At 38.3% G+C, this 9,969-nt stretch overlaps 1 protein-coding gene across 2 annotated transcripts in view; it reads right to left on the bottom strand.

The window, feature by feature from the left end:
• The window catches only part of LOC136832629 (uncharacterized), a 128,442-nt gene extending 121,027 nt beyond the window's left edge, over positions 1–7,415 (bottom strand). The window contains exon 1 of one of the 2 annotated variants that reach the window (XM_067093882.1): positions 7,309–7,415. The gene's annotated coding sequence lies outside the window, so the exon portion shown is untranslated. Of the gene's footprint in view, positions 1–5,338; positions 5,418–7,308 lie in introns of those variants that run through there. The other variant, XM_067093883.1, reaches the window with a different exon arrangement.
• Positions 7,416–9,969: the final 2,554 nt, after the last annotated feature.

Genomic DNA, 9,969 nt, shown 5'->3' with positions numbered 1-9,969 from the left:
TTGAAATTTCCCATAAAAATAATAGCACAATCGTTTTTTTAAAAATAACAAAATATTTAGATCCCTACAACACGGAAGATGGAAAGGAGTTCTGAATTGAACTGAATATAGAATTTAGGCCGAAGTCCAAGCACTGGGACCTATGAGGTAATTCAGCGTTGAAATGGAAATTTCCAGTAAAAGGTTTGAAAGGTGTAACAGGAGGAAAACCTCGCAGTTGCACTATGAATCAATTGTTAGGAGTGTGTGGAGAGTAAGATACAAGAAAGAGAATATGAAAGGAGGTACAGTAAATGGAAATAAAGAGGTTGCAGCAAAGAACCTTAAGTAATGCCTACAGTGCACCCCATGAGGTGCACTGACGACACTACCCACCCCCCCTACGGGGCCTCTGTAGGAGTGATCTCCCCCTCATTATCAAGACCAGACTGTTTGTGAAAAAGACTATGATTTAATTCATTTTTATGGACATCCTCGTTATATCTGAAGAGCCATACGTATGCAATCCAGTATACAAACAAATGTGCATCTTCATACATTTAAATGAAAGAATATATTAACATGAAAAGCAAGAATTCACATTCTATATGAATAAGAAGAAACACTTGAGAACTGAAAGACGGATAACAAAATCACGGCTTCAGACACAGAGAGAATAAGAGATAAATTTATATAAAAATAATTTGAAAACTGATTTACAACGGAAAGATACTGACGTAAATATTCAATTACCGAACGTTTTTGCACTCACTCACGGGCTTTTCATGCCTCACCACAAGAGGCACTTAGGCACATTTCATTTTATTTCATAATTTCACCTGACTGCATTTCGTCACTTCTTTGCAGGGAAGAGGGTTCCACACTCAACCGCTCTAGCTGATTTAGTCAAGGTTTAGAGCTTGGATTTAGTCAGTTCTTCATTGGAGGGGTGGGTAGAGCTCTCGGCTAGCCCGCTGCTGGCCAAGCGTTCGACTCTCCGACCGGCCAATGAAGAATTAGAGGAATTTATTTCTGGTGAAAGACATTCATTTCTCGTCATACTGTGGTTCGGATTCCACAATAAAGCTGTAGGTCTCGTTGCTAGGTAACCAGTTGGTTCTTAGCCACTTAACAAATCTAATCCTTCGGGCCGCCCTAGGAGAGCTGTTAATCAGCTCAGTGGTCTTGTTAAACTAAGATATACTATTGGATTTACTCTCAGAAGCAGCATACAAGGGGTACTTCCCCCTCCCCTCCAAGGAAAATTAACCTGTTAACCTAGCCCGAGGAGGAGAGCAGACCCATTCGCCCATTAACCATTCCAATTACATTCATTTCCCAGGAGAAATCTTTTCTCTTCTTAAAAACGATGGTCAGTTTATGCCCCAACATGTTCACAGTTTCCCCTCTACTCTCTCACTTTCTCTTTCAATTATCCTCCTCGCTGTTTTGGTTTCCATGATTCTCCCTCTTACCTTCCACTTGACACTGTATAAAACCATTTTCATTTGTATTAATTTACGCCCTTTGCTTTTGCACTGGGAATAACTTGAGAGAAGTTCCACCCATCATACTTTTGTTATAACTAATCCGATTATTCATCAGTACATCTTATCAGAACAAGGCAAATATTAAAATGTATTCTAATTCACTCCTTCTTCTTCCCATGCACACTGCTCTCTCTCTCTCTCTCTCTCTCTCTCTCTCTCTCCTGCAACATCATCCGAGAACCAACATGCTTCCTTAGTAACATGCCCCTCAAACTCATAAAACAGAGCAGTAATTGTCTCCCTTAAATTGCGTCTTTCCCACGCTAGACACAACCGCATTTTGTTTTCTACCAGTCCTGCACTTCCTGCTCTTTCTACGTTGCCTCATTCAGTGGTAAGATCCTCAAGCTTCCGCCTTGCATCATTACCTCCTCACCCACAACGCAACCATGCATATTTAAAATCTAACGCAACCATGCATATTTAAAAAGACTAAACATCTCTCCATGTTAACTTGCAATACACGGCAGCAATGTGACCAGTGCTGTTTATTGAGCAATTTATAATCTTATTTAAGAAATGTGGCTATAAAGCCACGCAATTGGCTTTAGACAGTTAAAAGAGGGAGCTGGAGTGGTTGGATAGCAAGATGAAATAAAGGAAGTGGAAAGGAAGTAGAGTAAAAAGGCTAAGAAGTGGGTGCAGCTACAGGACCAAAGGGACACTGAAAACAACATTGCATCACGTGAGGTACACTGACGGTACTACTCCCCTACGGGGCAGTGCTGCTTATTGACTTTCGGCTTTCTATAGGAGCAATTAAGATGATCTGTGGTCATATTATAGTGAACCAGACAAACCAAACACATTGCTATACGTGCTCTCCAGGTTTGGAGAGTACTTTTTCTGTGTGGAATCTAGAAAGGAATGACAACGTCATCCCTTGCACGAAAAGCTTCAAAAGATTTCTCGCTTTGTGAAGCCGCGTGAAAGCCCAATCAGTCGGGTTTGAAAGGGAGACCATAGATTAATAGAAAGTGTATTTATTTCGGAAGTTTGGGGAGAAGGGAGAAAAAAGAATGACTTGTTGGAGTGAGCGAGATGTTAGAGCAGAAGGGCCTTAGTATCCAGGAGGCCTGCGAGTGAGAGCAATGGAAGAGTCGAATGCTCAACGAGTGTAGATGGATCCACGGAGTTAGGTAAGAACGGAACGGTGACTATTGTTTTGCTTTACTTGTGAGAGAGAGAGAGAGAGAGAGAGAGAGAGAGAGAGAGAGAGAGAGAGAGAGAGAGAGACTTTCTTGGTAAGAAGGTACAATCTTGCTATAAATTTTTGAATGCTTGATGGAGAAATGGAAGAATTGTGACTCACACAAGGAAGGAGTGTTAGATACCACAGCAAAAATGGGACGGTAACTATTGTTTTATTATATTTGTGTGTGTGTGTGTGTGTGTGTGTGTGTGAGAGAGAGAGAGAGAGAGAGAGAGAGAGAGAGAGAGAGAGAGAGAATTTCTTGGTAAGAAAGTACACTCTTGCTATAAATTTTTGAATGCATAATAGAGAAATGGAAGAATTGTGACTCACACAAGGAAGGAGTGTTGGATACCACAGCAAAAAGTCACGAAACAAGTTATCAGTAGAAGAGACACGAGAGACGATCGCCCTGCAGAGTTTGCGGACCAGAGAAACGTCACATTAGGGAACTAATGTTCGGCTCTTCAATAAAAGGAACTTAGAGACAGTACGGATGAGACCGTGGGAGAGGATGTATCATCATCATCATCATTATTATTATTATCATTATTATTATTATTACTATTATTACTGATGTTGTCGGCGATGTTGCTAGTACCCAATCTACACCCACAGTTGGAAAAACAAGATACTAGAATCCACAGGTCTCCAAAACTATATAAGAGAATTAACGATGAAAAACTAATGACGCGTAATTAAAATTACGAAACTAGACTCACACCTACTATGAACTTCGGAAGTTCGATCCGTTCAAATACTTGGTCAAAGGTAAGATTCTGGAAAACTGTGTTACTGAACCTCACAGAAGAAAATACAAGACTGTTAGAATTAACTGCATTTGGTCGATACAGTCTTGAACAATTTGTATTAAAAGGATGATCACAATTAATGAAAATATCATAGTGCACACAAAATAAGCTAATCTAGCGGCGGTGCAGGAGATTAATACTAAGGTCTAGAAGAAGAAATTAAATCTAAGTCATGTCTTCACCCAACAAAATCAGATGCAAGTCAGCTTATAAAGACCCAACCGGAGAGCCATATTCATTACAGGGCAAAGTAAAAGGAAACATTCTTCAGGACAGACAAATCTGCCAACACACTGAATGGCTTTCTCAAAAAAGTTTGTCAGAAGTGACGAATGACATTTACAGTTTTAAATGAGTTACATATTTAGAAAAAATTATCAAGTAAAGATTTGGATAATATGCACTATGCCTTATTAGCTTTAAATCTCTAATAGGAGACTCTGCAACCAACATTCTACAATCAGGAGATGGAATCAATGGAAATACAAAATCAACCAATTTGTTTCCAAACCTAACAACTTATAAACAGTAGTGGGACTAGAACGCTGTCCTGACGCACAGCAGAGATTACATTTCAGCAGTCATTATAAAGCCCATCATCAACAACTCTCTGCAATGTTAAAAATTCAATAATAATACCGAAAAATGCTCCGCAAAGTATGAAAACTAGGACCTCACGATGAACATGGTCAAAAGCAGCCCTGAAATGAAGACGAATCAAACGAACTCAATGTCCAGAATCGAAGAATTCCTGCACAACACAGAAATGGACAGAAGTGTGCATCACAAGCAGCGAGGCAAGTGGGTAAAATAAACTGTAAACTGCTGTAAATAACAGATGCTTATTTTCATCCCAAGGCATTCATAGGTTTGCCAAATGGCATTCAAAAGTTTAAGATAAAACTGGGGAGTCTCGAAATTTGACAGATATCTTTGTGAACGGCGTTGGTTACGCCATAATACAAAGAAGGCGAGATCATATAAAGGCTGTACATACTAAGTGGTCCAGGAGCATATAAGACATAAGAGAACGAAGCATTAGATGATAAAAGTACAGATGTTACTGATGACTTTCCGTTTTGTATTACAGGATGCTTTGACTAAACTGGAGAGTAAATGGTATCTGTGTTGTGTTCCTCGTGCTTCAGATGAAACTTATGAATCCTGCAATGCAACGGGACTATCTACCTACCTACACACATACACATACACACACACACACACATATATATATATATATATATATATATATATATATATATATATATATATATATATATATATATATATGCATCAAAAAAATGTAAGAATTTATATATACCATATATATATATATATATATATATATATATATATATATATATATATATATATATATATATAAAATTCTTACATTTTTGGTAATGCAATGCCTTACAACGGACCTGTCTTTTAATTTTATCTTTATATATATATATATATATATATATATATATATATATATATATATATATATATATATATATATATATGTATATAATATATAAATAAAGTGGAGTTTACAGCCAAGGTAATCTCAAAAAGAATACCCTAATGACTCAAATTGCAGGGAAAAGCAGAAAATGGCAAACAAATTAGACGAGTGCCTGAAATAAGTACAGCTCTCTTGTAAGAATACTTTGAAAGTCTCATCATCATGCACAGCTGCAAAAGGAAATCTAAATGTAATCTTTTACTTGAACGCATATGGTGAGCAAAAAAAAAAAAAAAATACAAATATCTAAACTGTATAAGCAAAATACAAAATTGTATTTCAAATTACTTACTTTCTTGGAGGCATTGCAGTGGATCTAATAATAATAATAATAATATGCGATGTTTATCCAAGAAAATCCGCCTCTCATGTTATTTCCTATGCGTTATCTTCCACGGACCTCCACTCATTCCCAGCCTCCCGTCGCACAGTTTTATTCAAGCATTTCTGGGTCATTCAACTCTTCTGGTTGCCACAGGGGCCCAGCTGACAACATCAAGCATTATTCTCCCAGGGGTTGAGCAAGGGACATGTCCAAGCCATCTCCATCTCCCTTTCGTCGTATCTCAATTGCACATATCACTTCAGTTTCTGTCTTTATGGCATAATTTTTATACTCTGTCCTGCCATGATTCCACGGGTGATAAAATTACATTAAAACTTGCGTCTTCCACCCCAGGGTATACTTCTCTCACCACCGGTAAGGATACACCAGCAATAACATGAGTAACGTGGAAAAGCAAATGTAAACCGGGCAATTTGAAATCGAAGCGACAAAATCACTGTTTATAATGTACAAAACAAAGACTTTGTAAAGAGGGAAACGGAAAAATCTTATAAAACAAAGCAAGATTAATACTGAACTGAAGAGGAATCGAGAGTAAACACTGGACAGGGAACACCAAGTACCTAAGCACAAGGCGTAAAACATTTTCATCAATATTGTAACTCTTGGATATGTGGTAAAAATTCCATTTTATCTGAGTTTTTTCTGCAATAATAAAAAATCACTGATAGATCTGTTGTTAATTAAATTATATCAAGAAGGTTATAAATCTAGTATTGAAAATACTTTGTACGAAAAACTCAAACTTGGAATGATCTGCACCTCTAAGCCATACAAGCTCGTAACAACAGCAGTAGTAGTGCTAATAAGCAAATTTCTGAATTACTAAAAAAAAAAAAAAAAAAAAAACTACGCAACGGCAGGCCTAGAAAAAAAAAAATACCATCCCCAAACATGATCTCTCACCAACGTCGTTCCTCCAGTCGATAAGGTACTCGAGTTCCTTTCGCTCGTTATGGCAGTAAAATTGCGCCCGAGGGAGGACTAGACCAACCTGTCCGCAATCCACAGAGCAGGGGGTGAGGAGAAAGAACCAGGGAGAGAGAGAGAGAAAGTTACGTAAGCGCCATGTAAGCGAGGTTTACCGCAGCCGTGGAGCTCGGAGTGTAAACAAACGGGTAGGCTCAGTCCACAAGAAAAACATTGAGAACTGACAGGGAACTGGCTAGTCACTTGTACTGACAGTTACTTCTTTCTACCTCTTTACCTTTTTTTCGATTACCACCAGATCTGGTTACTAAACCAATATAGCTTTAATTGCGAATTAAATAGGTGATCATTACACACTGACGAAAGATAACGGAAAATAAATATAATTACTGGATGACTGTTGTTGGTTGTGCAATAACTTGCAAGAATTCGAAATCGATATCTAATATTCCAAAGGAAAGGATTTCGAGATTTTACTTCCGAGTTTCATCGTTTAGTAGTCTGATGGGCTATGCTTTTACTTTTTGTACATTAGTACTGTTTCAATAAAACCATGAATATTGTTCTTGTGAACCTTTAGCTTCTGTTACAACTTGTTTGATATTTAAAATAAACATCACTCGTGGACAAAACGTCCTACAAAATGGCACCCTTTAGTAAACGCAGTCATACACACATACAAAATATTCTGTAAAAATTATTTATTACCAGTTTTCCTTCGAAGCTCATATAAAAACAAACGTAGCAAATATACTTGTCTCCAAAGGAGGGCCAAACAAATTTTCAAAATGCTGCTTGAGTTTAAATGAGAGGGCGAAGGGACAGATGAACTAGGTCCTAATGTCTGTAACATGCCTAATGAAAACAGAATGGTACAGGAAAAGTATAAGAGTAGACCTAGTGCCTAACCTGCACCTTAAAGAGCCAGGGAAAACGGAAAAAGAGAGAGACGAAAATTGTAAAGCTTAAAACTTAAGGGAGGTTACCTGAAAATGAGGCTGCTGATCTCCAGGAAAAAAAAGTATAAAATCGTACAAAATTCTTCGCTACAAATGGACGAAGATAGGCCAACAGGAACTGCAACCGCGTAATGCCTGTAAGTGGTTACATGGCGGTCGGCGATATGTACTGAACATCGTGTTGCGTAAGTTGTCGACCAACTCTTGCGAGCACTTTCTCTTTCTCCGCTCTTCCTTGATTTATCTCTCGCTCCCGTCAAACCCCGACCTAGTTGCTTCAAAATATATGGGGAGGCCTTCCCGTGCGACTGCGAATCCCTTGCAAATGTGCGTGACCAAGCAAAAAACTTATCATCAGTCTACTGCATGTCACATCGCGATCTCCACTTCGTGGTGTGTGTTCGGTTACAGTTCATGGCGGAAATCGCTCATCTCCGCGAATGTGTGATGTAAGTTTTGGTCCAAATTCCTTCGTAACCGCTTCCTTTAACTCCTGCGTTTTTTCACTCGCATCTCGGGACTTTAAATGGAAGAATCAGAACCAGTCAAAACTGCCTCAGTACCAATCTAAAAATCAGAAGTAATGAGGAAACACTATGCATACAGAAATGAAATAACCTTAGGTGGAGAACTGATTAATAAGATTAAATCTTCCAGACATTTAGAAACAATGTCTAGTACAGGTTCTCGAGATGAAATTTAATGTAAGACTAAACAGAGGCAAATCAAACAATGGGAAGGCTGAATAAGATTTAGGCACAAACAGTAAGATTACAGTATATGCAAGTCTAATAAGATTTGTACTGCTGCACAAGCACGAACCATGGTATGACCATAAAACTAACTAAAAGATTCTGCAGACTTGAGAATAAAGCTTTAAGATGAATGTTAAGAGTCAGATGGTAGGATAAAGTTATAAATAAAACCATACCGGAAATTATGGAAATTCAAAATGAAGAGATCATGATAAAACGGAGGTAGAGATGGCTTGGTCATGCCCTTCCCCACAAGTCCTGGGAGAATATCAGTGATAGCGTCAGGAGGGATCGTGACAGCACTAGACCCAGGCTAACTTAATGAGGAATATGAGAAGGGAGACTGGACATGAGTAGACATTCACGGAAGATAAGGCAAAAGAAGGACAAAGGCAGAATTTTCTATGATAGAACCAGAAATATTCCCGTTGAAAGACAAGCCACTTTGCAAACCAAGTGAACAAAAAATTGCTTTCACTAATTTGTAATCTATGCCTCTGCAAAGCAGAGAATCATAATATAAACTTAATCTAGAAACTAAACAAAAACAAAGAAAACAAAACTGAGGCAACAAAACGAGGTTTCGATGAAAGTGAGATGAAATGACCACAACGTGGTTGGCGTGCAGTTCCCGAGCGAACATCTGGCGCCGTGAATCTCGACCAGCGAAATGTCTGCAAACACTGAATCTAGAGCGCGTCAACGGTTAGGTGTCTTAAGTGATCTATTGATGACTTAATGACGATTATGTGTCGTAATATTTACATCAAAGTAGTACTGAAAAGCTAAAAAAAATAAAATCCGAAAGCCGTAATGGTAATATGACAAAACACTAAGCGGCTAACATATTACAAAAATAACTATAAAACGTATACGAAGAGCAAGAGCTAAAAAAAAAGCGAATATCTAAGATAAATCACGAATACCAGACAGATAAAACCATGATCAAAGATTTTTATATCTAGGTAGATTTGGCTAAGAACAATGGGGGATATAGGGATCCGATTAACGAAAAGAAACCCCCACATAAAAGGAGGAATAAAATATGGTTAAAATGCCACAATTTCTGTCTAGGGAAAAAATGATTTAACCCGTCACTTCTCGCGGAAGTGAGACGTGCAGCGTTGGTAGCAGTGTTCACAGACCGAGTGCCTGCGCTCAAACATTACTCGTGATGTTTGTACATCTGTTTCAGTTACCGAAAAAACTTTGTTTACCAAACCAAAACTTCCACAATTTCCTCACGTGCCTCTTCCTTTAGAGGTAGGGTGTGCTATTGTTTTGCAGGTGTTACAATATCTCACCCTCCACTAAAATACGGAAACGAATGAGCTATTTTTGTGCTCAGTACGCTTCATTTTCTGACCTTTCTGCTCTGTGCAAAGTGCAAAGCATCTCAATGTTTATTTTTCATATTTCCACGTGCTTTCGTTTGCATCTTCATCGACTTCTCTTCCCATTATTCTCATTCTTCTTGTCCTTTTTCCACACAGAAGACATTCTATTCCTGGGCAGGTCGCGGCTGGTGTCATAAATAATAGGATACATAAGATTTCGTTGAACAATCTATTTGAATGAGCGAGATTTCATCCACCAATATGACATGAAAATATTTCTGTAAAAAATCTATAAAAATTACTATATCGTCCCCAAAATGCAAGCCAGCCATTCTTCTCACTATTTTACAGCCCTTTCCTCCTCAGCCAAAGGAAGGGTTCGACATGGATTTACAAAACCAAATGAAATTAGTTGGAATGCAGATTTTCTTTTTTCTGAGAGAGAGAGAGAGAGAGAGAGAGAGAGAGAGAGAGAGAGAGAGAGAGAGAGAGAGAGAGAGAGAGAGAGAGAGAGAGAGAAGGGGGGGGATGGAATTCATCTTATGGTAATACTGAAAAAATGAATGAAATTACAGCCTATAACGGCGAATGAACCG

This window comes from Macrobrachium rosenbergii, chromosome 50, assembly GCF_040412425.1.
Source record: "Macrobrachium rosenbergii isolate ZJJX-2024 chromosome 50, ASM4041242v1, whole genome shotgun sequence".
Classification (NCBI taxonomy): Eukaryota; Metazoa; Arthropoda; class Malacostraca; order Decapoda; family Palaemonidae; genus Macrobrachium; species Macrobrachium rosenbergii.
This window is presented reverse-complemented; position numbering and strand designations above follow the sequence as displayed.